Source organism: Salmo trutta, chromosome 18 (genome assembly GCF_901001165.1).
Source record: "Salmo trutta chromosome 18, fSalTru1.1, whole genome shotgun sequence".
Lineage (NCBI taxonomy): Eukaryota > Metazoa > Chordata > Actinopteri > Salmoniformes > Salmonidae > Salmo > Salmo trutta.
The window spans coordinates 37212709-37226041 of NC_042974.1; the positions used below are offsets into that span (position 1 = coordinate 37212709).

The 13333-nt window shown below is 43.3% G+C and overlaps 1 protein-coding gene across 1 annotated transcript in view; it reads left to right on the top strand.

The window, feature by feature from the left end:
- Positions 1-13333, top strand: part of LOC115153257 (glutamate receptor ionotropic, delta-1) — a 454984-nt gene that overhangs the window by 28280 nt on the left and 413371 nt on the right. The gene's annotated exons all lie outside the window — the stretch shown is intronic.

The following is a 13333-nucleotide window of genomic DNA, read 5'->3' on the forward strand; positions in this document are numbered from 1 at the left end:
TCAGAATTGGGCTGCCTGTGTAAATTCAGCCTTAGCTATCTCTGTAGACTTAAAACAAGTGTGAGTGGTAGTTTAACTTCCCTTATAATACATTGAATCCAGTATTCATTGTCTATTTCCAAGAACTCCCTGACTATAGGCTTACATGTGTTTACAATGTGTTCTTGTTAATTCATGCATCTCATCTGATAAATTAGGTACAGTGTAACAGGTTGGCGTACAGCATGTTAGCGTCTCAGGACAAGCATCTTTAAGTTGATTACTAACCTGACACTGTATTGTGGAGGAACATTGAATTTATGAAGTGACAGACAGCACACCCCTGATAGGTCTGTTCCAATGCCAATATTAAGAATGACTCCCTTGTTCATAGCTTGTAGCCCCACTGTCTGGTGTCTAGTTACTAAATATACTCATCAGCCAATCAATAAAATAAAAAAATAAATTTAAAAAAGTAATTTAGCAGACGCTCTTATCCAGAGCGACTTACAGTAGTGAATGCATACATCTCATAATTTTTTTTCCCATACTGGTCCCCCGTGGGAATCAAACCCACAACCCTGCAAACACCATGCTCTACCAACTGAGCCACACGGGACCTCAATGTTTTTTACTAGTCTGCCTACAGTCTCCAGTGTACGCCCACGCCACTTCTCCCCCATAGCCCACAGCTTGTTGCATTTATTATTTACTTGCCTCCATCCATTTAGAGTCATTCTAACTCGTAAAAGTTTGAGTAAAACTGTTTTAATTTGAAAAGACTTGTTCTCCGATTGATGAGCAGATACAGCCATTTGTTTTTGGTAATCCTGCATATGATTACTATTATTTGTTTTCTCTTTTTACCCCTTTTTCTCCCCAATTTCATGGAATCCAATTGGTAGTTACAGTCTTGTCCCATCGCTGCAACTCCCATACGGACTTGGAGAGGCAAAGGTCCTCCAAAACACGACCCAGCCAAACTGCACTGCTTCTTGACACAATGCCCACTTAACCCGGAAGCCAGCCATACCAATGTGTCGGAGGAAACACCGTACACCTGGCGCCCGTGTCAGCGTGCATGCGCCCACCCCGCCACAGGAGTCGCTAGAGTGCAATGGGACAAGGACATCCTCGCCAGCCAAACCCTCCCCTAACCCAGACGACGCTGGGCCAATTGTGCACAGCCCCACGTGTCTCTCGGTCGCGGCCAGCTATGACAGAGCCTTGACTTGAACCAGGATCTCTAGTGGCACAGCTAGCACTGTGATGCAGTGCATTAGACCACTTCGCCACTCGGGAGGCCTATTTATATTCTCTTAATGATGCAAATTCCCATAGAAGAACTGGCATGGTGATCACATTTAATCAGGCTGTGAAACACAACTCTGGAGAGGTTATTTTATCACTTAGAAATGGGCTGCATCATCCAAATGAAAAACAAGCAGAGGAAGAGGCAGATTTGTCACGGAGTGATTAGTGCTCTAGCATCCCGCTGCAGGAACAGCAGCACTTCAAGGACAGAGGAAACCTCTGAAGTGTGCTCTAATACAAACACTGCTTTAACTCTTTATTGTACAATACTCTAACACATCCTACAGTACACACGGGCTCCAAATGGCTCCCATGAGGAAAATCACATGGTACTATCAATTAGGAACATGGTGGTTTAATGGAGACATCCAAAGAGCTGCTATTAGACCCATCTTGACGCTGCTGGTTCTCCTCCCTCCCTATTGTTATAATTGTAGTGTATAGGAGCCCCTACTGTTCCATACCTCCCCATCTCCCACCAGCCTTTCAACACTGACTTATGGGGATTAATTCAGTCCTCTCTTCATATTTAAAGCTCCTCATATACAGCGTCAATAACTGGCCGTATAGTGATATCAACATGTGGCTCTATGATTTACAGAGCCCCGCCTGGTCTCCTGCCTGGGTGCCATGGGGGAACAGATTAAGGACTAGGAGCAGCAGCTGGGTGTCGACACAAGTCATCAACACCAAGGGAAAGCCATTAACTGGCCGACCTTTCCACTGTGATTATCCAGCTGTGCTCTGGACCCTTCTGGGGACTGTCAAGACTTCTCCCCAGAGTTCTGCTCCCCAAAAAGCAGCAAGAGCTGTGGGCTATGGGCTGTGGTAGTTTGAGCTGAAGACAAACTGTGGTCAATGTTTTGAACTATTAGGTCGACCAGAAAAATCAGTGCAGGAATGTTATAGTCTATGAGATCTATGGCTGCACGCGGTAGATGTTGGCTGGAGTGGACATATTGGCTGTGTGATTTCCTTATTGAGGCCAGTTGGGGATCGATGATCCATGCTAGGTGCATTCCCTCCTTGCATTGGGTCATGTTGCTGCTTGACTTAATAAGCAAGTATAAGCAACCAAGATGTTAGGCAACACAAAGCGGCACGCAAAAAAGTTCATACACATACACACACACACAATAAATCAATACACACCAAAGGACAGACAAACATTCAGCATGTTCAATCAGTACACAGCTAGAAACAGGCACACACATTCTATCTGCCCCTTTTCTGGGGTGGCAGGTAGCCTAGTGGTTAGAGTGTGGGGCCAGTAACTAAAAGGTTGCTATATCAAATCCATGAGCTGACAAGGTAAAAGTATTTCGTTCTGGCCCTGAACAAGGCAGTTAACCCACTGTTCTAAGGCCGTCATTGTAAATAGGAAGTTGTTCTTAACTGACTTGCCTAGTTAAATAAAGGAAAAATAATGTATGTTTTCTCTGAGTCTACCGCTGGGAGCATTTTATCGCTGCTATCTTTGATTAGAGCTGATGTTGTGAGAGCCTGATAGACTTTATTAATGGGTGGTTACATATGATTTCAATCACTTTCTGACTGCACCCCTTTTGATTGAACGAAACCTTCAGTACATTCTAGATGTGCCCATGGTAGAAGTGTCCAGAAAGAGGCTTTTGGGGCCTGAATGCCAAAACATTCAGGAGATAGAGGTGCTCAAAGTTGGTCCATTTTGTATACCCCACCCCATCATGATAAATCTATGTTTTTGTCAGTGAAAAAGATGAACGGTTAGGTTTCATATAATTTTAAAGCTTACAAACAGGGTTGTCAAACTATTCTATGATTTCTTGAAAATAAATTGTTTTCATTTTTTTACCTTTAACATCAATTGTTAAAAATTGTGTGAAATGTTGTAGCTTAGACTCAATTTTACATCACATGAGGTGTTTGTTTTGTGCCCGTCATCGGTTGAGACACAGCATACTCTTGAATACGGTATGAATTTATTCCTTCAGACCACTGCAATTTACAGTAGCTGGTACACCATTGAAATATATAAATTAAATTTAAACTTTAACTTCCAATTACTACCAGAAACATGGCCGCCGGTCCATCCACCGTTGTATGTCATATTGAATGAGAATGTTTATTCTATTATCTATATGTCTAGGATTTCAATAGGTTTCCTATGGAGTATTGACAGTTTAATTTCTAACAATGGATATTCCCACTTAAGTCAACATTATCTAATGTGTGGACCTCCAACTTTCTTTGTGGTAGCATTTCAAAATTGAAATTGTATTCACATTTTAGAACATTTATCAGCCAAAACAAGACTCCCACCCTTTATTCAAGCATATGCTGTGTCTCAACCGATGGTGGGCACAACACAAAAACATCTGATGATATAAAATAGGGTTTACGCTACAACATATAGGAACATGAAAAAATAGTAGCTTAGGTATTTTCTGATAATTGCCGTTAAAGCTTAAAAAATGACTTCTATTGAAAAAAAATGCAGAGTTGAATTGTTTTTTCTTCAATAGATCATAAAATAGTTTGTAATCTTTCAAATGATATACAACTCAACCGTTCATCTTTTTCAGTGATATCTCGTATACAACATGGGTCACTATCTCCTGAACGTTTTGGCATTAAAGTCCAAAAAGTCACTTTCTGACCACTTCTACCACATTCAAATCAAAAGGAGTGCAGTCAGAAAGTTATTTATATCATACGCAATGGCCCTACTGTGAGTTGACAGCCATGTTAACTCTGGAGTGGTTCGACTGCTGCTAATGGTGCAGCTATGTGGTCGAGGCCAACAAACACCTGAGGAGCTCAAAACAACTCAACTGGAAGCGTACACAGACATTAAACACTAAGCAAGCATGTGTGTTTAGCTTTGATATAAAAATATTTTGGGAGGGTGTGTGTGCGTGTGTGAGTGAGTGCACGAGTGTGCAAGTGCTTGCATTTATGCTCACATGCACAAATGTGTGTGTGTGTATTACCTTACCGGTCATAACCCACTGTGATGTTATGTGACACAGGAATGAGGCTGTTTGCTCAATATACCACTTGCCTCACACATTCCTCCAAAAGCCACTCTGACATTCCCTTATTCACTCAAGACACTCTTTTTAAAAGAAGAAAATAAAAAAACAGTATGTGCTTTAGCCTTTCTTTAGTCTGTCTCATCATGACATGCTGCTTTCATTTGGTGTAATCAGTCAAATGTAGAATTTTTTTTTTTAATGAAAAATTGGACGATTTAAAATCACAAAAATGAAAAATTGTTAATTTTTATATAAATATAGATATCCTGCATCGTTGGAAGGGCCTGTCAGTAAGCATTTACTGTTAGTCTAAAACATTTTTTTTATGGAGCATTTGACGATTAAAATGTGATTTGAAGTGCTTGAAATCAGATCTAAAAAGCTCTGGAGGCTCATCCTCCAGTCTATTGATTACTTGCCGCATGCCCCATAAATTGCAGGATGGTTCGATTTACACTCATTAACCATTTGCCAACCAGTCTCTTTCTCTGTCACCACTTTCCACTTGCCACAGTGATTCCCTCTGCATGTGAGCTGATTGCTGTAACAGTGGAATACAGATATCTGTGATATATTTCATTGGCTTATATGTTTTTTTTTACGATGTAGTATACATGCTAAAGATTTGTTGTGAAGAATTTTAATCTACCATGTGTTACTGCGCTATGGCAGCATACTAACCATCAGGCTGAGCCCACTGAAATGCACCAGTCCGAACATTACGAATGTTTCCACTTAAAATACTACACGTATGCAGTTGTTGATCTTGACCCTTTGGTAGTGTTATTATGCAATGTTCTTATGGGCTGTAGTAGGTAGTGACTTGAGAGTGAATTGTGTAGTCTATGCCAGACTAGTGCCTAAATAGATTATATGAGTTTATTAGTCACATGCACAGGGTGGCAGATGTAATGCAGGATACAGTGAAATTATTAAGCTCCGAGCTCCAATAGTGCAGGTCAAAAAGAGAAGTGAAAAAAAGAAAGAAAATGCATGTCCATTTGGGATGGGGACAGGGTAAATGTCCACAAGGGGAGTAGCAGGGTGGAGGGGTAGAAAGGGAGACAGGGGGAGCAGGTAGCTCTCTAGTGGTGGCTATTCAGCAGCCTGATGGTATGGGGGTAGAAGCTATTGGTCAAATTGTCCGTTTTTGCCATTATGCTCCTATACTACCTGCTTCTGAGTGATGGAAGCAGGGAGAACAAGCGGGGAGTAGTTCAGTGCTTTAGTGCTACTGTATAGGATGGGGACAGTTATTAGAATATCTGAAGGGACATTAGTATTCGAATACTTGCAAGAGTATTAATACAAACATCATAGGCCTAGTTTAACAATGAAATGTAGTTTTTATGGAGTAAAAAGACATCGGCCTACCCTAGTAGCCTACACTGGTTTCACTCATTTGTTGTTATTGTCGGCCAATAAAAGTGCAGCTGTCTACAGTCAGTGGCTCCATGTGTAGCAAGCAAGTAATGTGGGAAATCAATGCAAGATGGAATAAAAATGACCGAATGAAGTTAGCTAAATGAGAAGGAGTAGGCTACAACGATCAACCATCATGTAGGCTGATGTTTAATCTGAATGGAGTTGTTGTAGACAATGACAGGAAGCGCTGCAAAATAGACTCAATTAGCTTAGGTAGCAAGCTAGCTTGTTGACTAACATAGCTGGCTATCTTAGCTAGCTTCTTTACATCAATTTGGTGCAGTCAAGACAGGCACTACGAGATGGAATGATAGATAACCTATGGCCTTCAAACTCAACTCTGGACCTCGAAGCCAGTTCAACGGCATGTTTTCATTGTCCCCCTCTAATCCGGATTTAGACCTGGGTCACCAGATGTGTGCAATTAATTATCAAGTAGAACAAAAAACCAGCAGGCTCCGGACCTCGTAGGGTAAGAGTTGAATACCCCTGACCTATGGCATCTACAAGTTTGTCTAACTAGCGCGGGTCTGTATGGCATCTCTCTCCTCAAACTGAAAGGCCTTGCGGTCACCAAAGCAAGCAAGCAGAGTCGCGCAAGCTGTGCAGCAAGCCATTTCCGAAATTTAAAAAAAACACATTTTTTAACACATGTATTTCAACTATCCAGATATCCAAAGAAAAAAAATATGATTACCCCCCCAAAAAATAAGATATTATTCGAAATGTGAAAGTATTTCAAATTTTGATCCCTACTATAGTGACGCTTCTTTCTCTGTCGCTCTGTCACTTAGTCAAGCCTATAGCATCTGACTGCAGTTCTATGGCCTTTGTGCGGGAGGGAACAAAGCTCAGCAAACACACTCCCATCACACTGCTTTACTATACCAAGACTTACCCAGATGAGAGACTTCAGCTATTGTGAATTTTGACATGGTCCAACCGGCTTAGTTGTTGAACTTATTCTTACAGCAGCTTGGATTTTGGGCTTTTGACAGTTTATAAAGACAAGCTGAACAAAGACGTGTTAACCTCTATGGGTCGGTGTCCCCCCCACGAGACGGTTGAGCTAACGTAGGCTAATGTGATTAGCATGAGGTTTTAAGTAAATGAATACCTAGTATGGCACAGGTATGGGATGAGATTAATGTTTTTTTCCCAGCTTCTAGTTACACTAGAAATATTAAAAAGTTGGATAGTCTGCACTTCATTATTTCCCACACATTCTTGAAGCAAGTGGACCAAGTGGCGCAGCCGTCTTAGGCACTGCATCGCAGTGCTAAAGGCAACTCTACAGACCGTCTAGCTGTGACCGGGAGTCCCATAGGGCGGCACATAATTGGCTTAGCGTTGTCCGGGTTAGGGGAGGGTTTGGCTGAGGTAAGCCGTCATTATAAATAAGAATTGTTCTTAAATTACTAGTAAAATAAAGGTTCGTTCATGTGTTTATGAATCATGGTCTTGGGTCATACTTTACATCGCTGAAGGAGGTGGCATTTACAAACCACAAGTATTTACGATCCGATTCTCAACATTGATATTGTGTCAGAAATTCCGGTAACCCCTCTAACTACTTCAGTTTGAGATTACATTTATCTAAGGACCGACCTTCTCCAAGATGGCTGGCGTATCAGATCATTAGACCACACATCTCTGGCTCCTCTGAGGTAATCAATTACTGGCCTAAATTAAAGTGTATTTCATTTGGTTCCCTTAGTGTGTGGCTGTACTCCAAGGCTCGGGAATGAGAGGTATTCCTTTGGGCTTTTTTCCTTTAGAGTCTCTCCCTGTGTAGAGTAATGTGGGCTGTAACCAGGAGAAATGAATGCACCCTGGTGAGGTTTTTCTATTGAGTTCCCCAGCTGTCCAAGCTTGTATCTGCCTTTAATAGTACATCTGTTGTAACTGAATTGTAAGATCTCTATCTACAGTATCACATGGTCTTTTTACTCTGTAGTCTTACCACTGAGGTACTGTATCTCAGCCAACCGTGAACCTACCAGTTATGCCTTGATATGTCTGTGGGGTCATGATTGATCATGAGACACTCTGGAGCACCAATACAAACATACGCACATTCTGACTGACACCAATTTTTTTGTATTATTTACATTTTTGTAATTTAGGTGCTATTCTTATCCAGAGCAACTTACCATAAGACGTGAATGCATACATTTCCATACTGGTCACCCATGCGAATTGAACCCACAACCCTGGCATTGCAAACACTATGCTCTACCAACTGAGCCACATGGGATAGGTCTAACACTCACACACTTGCTCCCACTCATCCACCTGTGTTCAGTGTAGTAGGCATGGTAATAGTCAGTGGCCTGGAGCAGTAATACCAGTGTCAAACATGTAAATCAGTCAGGCATTTCCCCTCAGGCAGACACTTTTTCTCATATAACAGCCTAACCTTGTCATGTCTCCTAGGCATATTCTGCGTGGTATGTAATGGCGTGTGTGTTTATGTGTGTGTGTTTGTGTGTTGAATATAGAGATTTGTTTCTCACATTAGATCATGCACAGGGTGAAACAAAGGACACACAGATCATTTTCACCCTATCAAGGCATGAGCATGAATTATGTGTGGTCATTGAGCTTTAATTTTCGCATTCATTTAAAAGTTAATTATCATGGGAAGCCATGTTGAATAATTTATGCATTGGGAATGCACCAATTAAGAGGTGATATGTGTCAAATAAGATACTAATAAGATACTAAATACTACTCCATATGGAAAAATACTGAATATTGACACCCCATTTGACTCTGCAATGTCCCCTTGAGCCAATGGTTAATTCATATTTAACAGGGATATCCCTTACACAGAGAGATAGATGGCTTTTTCCTCATTTTGTGACAGTGTTTCAGATTATTTTGTGCCCAATATAAATGAATTTGTAAATTATGTATTGTGTCATTTTGGAGTCACTTTTATTGTAAATAAGACTTTTACATGAATGTGGATGCTACCATGATTATGGATCATTCTGAATGAATCGTAAATAATGATGGGGGAAAAAGTTATAGATGCACAAATACCAAAAAACGCTAACCTTCCCTGTTATTGTATTGGTGAGAGGTTAGCATGTCTTGGGGTTCTGATATTTATGATGAGTGAGAAAGTTACAGACGTATAAGTATCATAACCCCAAGACATGCTAATTCTTTTCTTATTTACAATAAAAGTGACTCCAAAATGACACAATACATTATTTACCATTCATTTCTATTAGGCACAAAATAATCTGAAACACAACCAAAACAAACTGCAAATGCATCCAACAAATGTGTAGAGTCACAAGCTTCATGTAGTCATTGTGTAAGGACCAGCACCGGAGAAGAGAAGCAGGTACAGGGAGTAGAACATTTCATTTGGAATAGACATCAAACAGGACAGCGTCAGAACCGGGTATGCAAAGACAAACGAACATTAATCCTGAAGCTGGGAACAGAGCTTGGGAACAGACAGATATAGGGAAGGTAATGACACAGGTGATTGAGTCCAGGTGAGTACAATAATTGCTGATGCGCGTGACGGGGGGAAGGCAGGTGTGCGTAATGATGGTGGCAGGAGTGCGTAATGCTGGGGAGGGGAGGGGTAGCAGGGAGGGGTAGCAGGCGTGACACATTGCATTGTCACGGTTGTCGTCGGTAATGGAGGACCAAAACACAGCAGGTATGTGTATGCTCATCTTGATGTTTATTTACTTTCAAAATGAATATCAAAATAACAAAACCACGAGAACGAACGAACGAACGAAATGAACGAATAATATAATAGTCTGGGCAGTCTGGCAGTTCGGGACAGTCTGGGCAGTCTGGCAGTTCTGGGCAGTCTGGCAGTTCGGGACAGTCTGGGCAGTCCAGGGCAGTCCGGCAGTTCGGGGCAGTCTGGCCACTCCGGCAGTTCGGGGCAGTCTGGCCACTCCGGCAATTCGGGGCAGTCTGGCCACTCCGGCAGTTCGGGGCAGTCTGGCCACTCCTGCAGTTCGGGGCAGTCTGGCCACTCCGGCAGTTCGGGGCAGTCTGGCCACTCCGGCAGTTCGGGGCAGTCTGGCCACTCCGGCAGTTCGGGGCAGTCTGGCCACTCCGGCAGTTCGGGGCAGTCTGGCCACTCCGGCAGTTCAGGGCAGTCTGGCCACTCTGGCAGTTCAGGGCAGTCTGGCCTCTCTGGCGACGGTTGACTGGCGGGCAGCTCTGACGACGGTTGACTGGCGGGCAGCTCTGGCGACGGTTGACTGGCGGGCAGCTCTGGCGACTGTTGACTGGCGGGCAGCTCTGGCGACTGTTGACTGGCGGGCAGCTCTGGCGACTGTTGACTGGCGGGCAGCTCTGGCGACTGTTGACTGGCGGGCAGCTCTGGTGACTGTTGACTGGCGAGGCTGGGTTTACGCACTTGATGCGTGGTGCTGGTACTGGGCGTACCAGATTGTGAACACGCACCTCCAGGCTAGTGCGGGGAGCGGGAACAGGACGAGTCGGACTGGGTTGACGCACTTCCGGGTCCGCACGAGAGACAGGCGCTGGAAACCCAGGGCTATGGAGGCGCACAGTCGGTCTTGATCTTACCTCCTGCACAACCCGTCTTGGCTGGATGGAACTAGTAGCCCTGTACGAGCGGGGTGCTCGTACAGGGCAGACTGGGCTGTGCAGGGGCCTGATGGTAGCCGTGCGTAGAGCGGGAGTTGGGTAGCCTGGTCCTCGGAGGCGTACCGGCGACCAGATGCGCTGTGCAGGCATCCTCCTACCAGGCTGGATGCCCGCTCTAGCACGGCACCTGCGAGGGGCTGGAATAACGCGCACCGGACTGTGCGTGCGTATGGGTGAGATAGTGCGCTCCTCAGCGACACATGGCGCTCTCCACCCCATACGCTCCTCCATATAACCACGGGTAGCTGGCTTCCGGCTCTTCCTAGGCCTAGCCAAACTACCCGTGTGCCCCCCCAAAAGAATTTCTTGGGGGTGCCTCTCGTGCTTCTCCCTCAGCGCGTCCATGGCCTCGTACCTCCGCCTCTCTGCCTTGGCTGCCTCAATTTCTCACTGCGGGCGGCGATAATCCCCAGCCTGGTGCCAAGGTCCGGCCCCGTCCAGAACTTCCTCCCAGGTCCATTTCTCCCGCCAGTCCAACTCAAAGCCCCTCTGCTCCTTCCTCTGCTGCTTGGTCCATAGTTGGTGGGAGATTCTGTCACGGTTGTCGTCGGTAATGGAGGACCAAAACGCAGCAGCTATGTGTATGCTCATCTTGATGTTTATTTACTTTCAAAATGAATATCAAAATAACAAAACCACGAGAACGAACGAACGAACGAAATGAAATGAACGAATTACAACAACAACAACAACAACAACAACAACAACAACAACAACAACAATAACCAGTCTGGCAATGCATAAGGCTCAACACAGAACAATCTCCCACAAAATACAAGACAAACACACCCAACTAATGTAGGACTTCCAATCAAAGGCAACACCAAACAGCTGCCTTCAATTGGAAGTCCAACCCCAATTAACTCAACATAGAAACACACACACTAGACTAACCATAGAATACATGAAAACCAAACAGTGCCCAAAAACCCCGGAATACTTAAATCAAATGCCCCTTCAAAAAACACACCACCCCGAACCACATAAAACGAATACCCTCTGCCACGTCCTGACCAAACTACAATACCAATTAACCTTATACTGGCCAGGACGTGACATGCATGCTATGAATATGATACCAAATACTTAACTTTTTACTACTATAATACACATAAGTGAATTTGTCCCAATACTTTTGCTCCCCTAAAATGATTCAGCCGATATGAATGAAAATACCCTAAAATTAAAGCTGACAGTCTGAACTCTAACTTCATAGTCATTGTTTGATTTCAAATCCAAACCTTTGCAGTATAGAGCCCAAAAAATAAAAAATGCTTCAATGTCCCAATAATTACAGAGGGCACCACATATACAGTATATCAATTCTGGGGACCAGAATGTCCATCCTTCCTACTAAGTTTCCTTAATCACTCTCCCCATCTACTTCAATACTGTCTAATTAGAACAACAAAAATAAAAAATACATACAAAAGAAGAAAAAGAAAAGAACCCATGGTAAAGAGTGGAACTCATATTGAAAGATGCTGAGCATCTCCAGTTCCCTAGAGGAGCAGAGTGGTAATGACGCAGGGCAGGTGTTGTGCACGGCAGTGATTTGCTGGGCTTGGAGAGACAAACGTGCTCCACTCCATGTTTCTTTGACCTATGGCTGTAATTACATGAGGGAGACATCAGGCTCATTCTAGTGTAAATGTCCTGTGCGAGCCAATTTTAATCGAAACAGAAGCCTCGCTTGATCTGACACATCAATTCTAAATGTCGATGACGCTGTACAGATTATTTTAACATTTTCCTGCAAAGAGGGGAAATGGTGGCTTTCCCTTCTAATCAACATGTCAAAAGGAAGGAATATATACAGTTGAAGTTGGAAGTTTACATACACATAGGTTGGAGTCATTAAAACTCGTTTTCAACCACTCAACAAATGTCTTGTTAACAAACTATAGTTTTGGCAAGTCAGGTAGGACATCTACTTGTGCATGACACAAGTCATTTTTCTAAGAATTGTTTACAGACAGAGTATTTCACTTATAATTCACTGTATCACAATTCCAGTGGGTCAGAAGTTTACATACACTAAGTTGACTGTGCCTTTAAACAGCTTGGAAAATTCAATAAAATGATGTCTTGGCTTTAGAAGCTTCTGATAGGCTAATTGACATAATTTGAGTCAATTGGAGGTGTACCTTTGGATGTATTTCAACGCCTACCTTCAAACTTAGTGCCTCTTTGCTTGACATCATGGGAAAATCAAAAGAAATCAGCCAATACCTCAGAAAAAGAATTGTAGACCTCCACCAGTCTGGTTCATCATTGGGAGCAATTTCCAAATGCCTGAAGATACCACGTTCATCTGTACCAACAATACTACGCAAGTATAAACACCATGGGACCACACATCCATCATACCGCTCAGGAAGGAGACGCGTTCTGTCTCCTAGAGATGAACATACTTTGGTGCGAAAAGTTCAAATCAATCCCAGAACAACAGCAAAGGACCTTGTGAAGATGCTGGAGGAAACAGGTACAAAAGTATCTATATCCACAGTAAAATGAGTCCTACATTGACATAACCTGAAAGGCCGCTCAGCAAGGAAGAAGCCACTGCTCCAAAACCGCCATAAAAAACCCAGACTACGGTTATGTTTGGAAGAAAAAGGGGGAGGCTTGCAAGCTGAAGAACACCATCCCAGCACGGGGGAGGCAACATCATGTTGTGGGGGTGCTTTGCTGCAGGAGGGACAGGTGCATTTCACAAAACAGATGGCTTCATGAGGAAGGAAAAGTATGTGGATATATTGAAGCAACATCTCAAGACATCAGTCAGGAAGTTAAAGTTTGGTCGCAAATGGGTCTTCCAAATGGACAATGACCCCAAGCATACTCCCAAAGTTATGGAAAAATGGCTTAAGGACAACAAAGTCAAGGTATTGGAGTGTCCATCACAAAGCCCTGACCTCAATCCTATAGAAAATTTG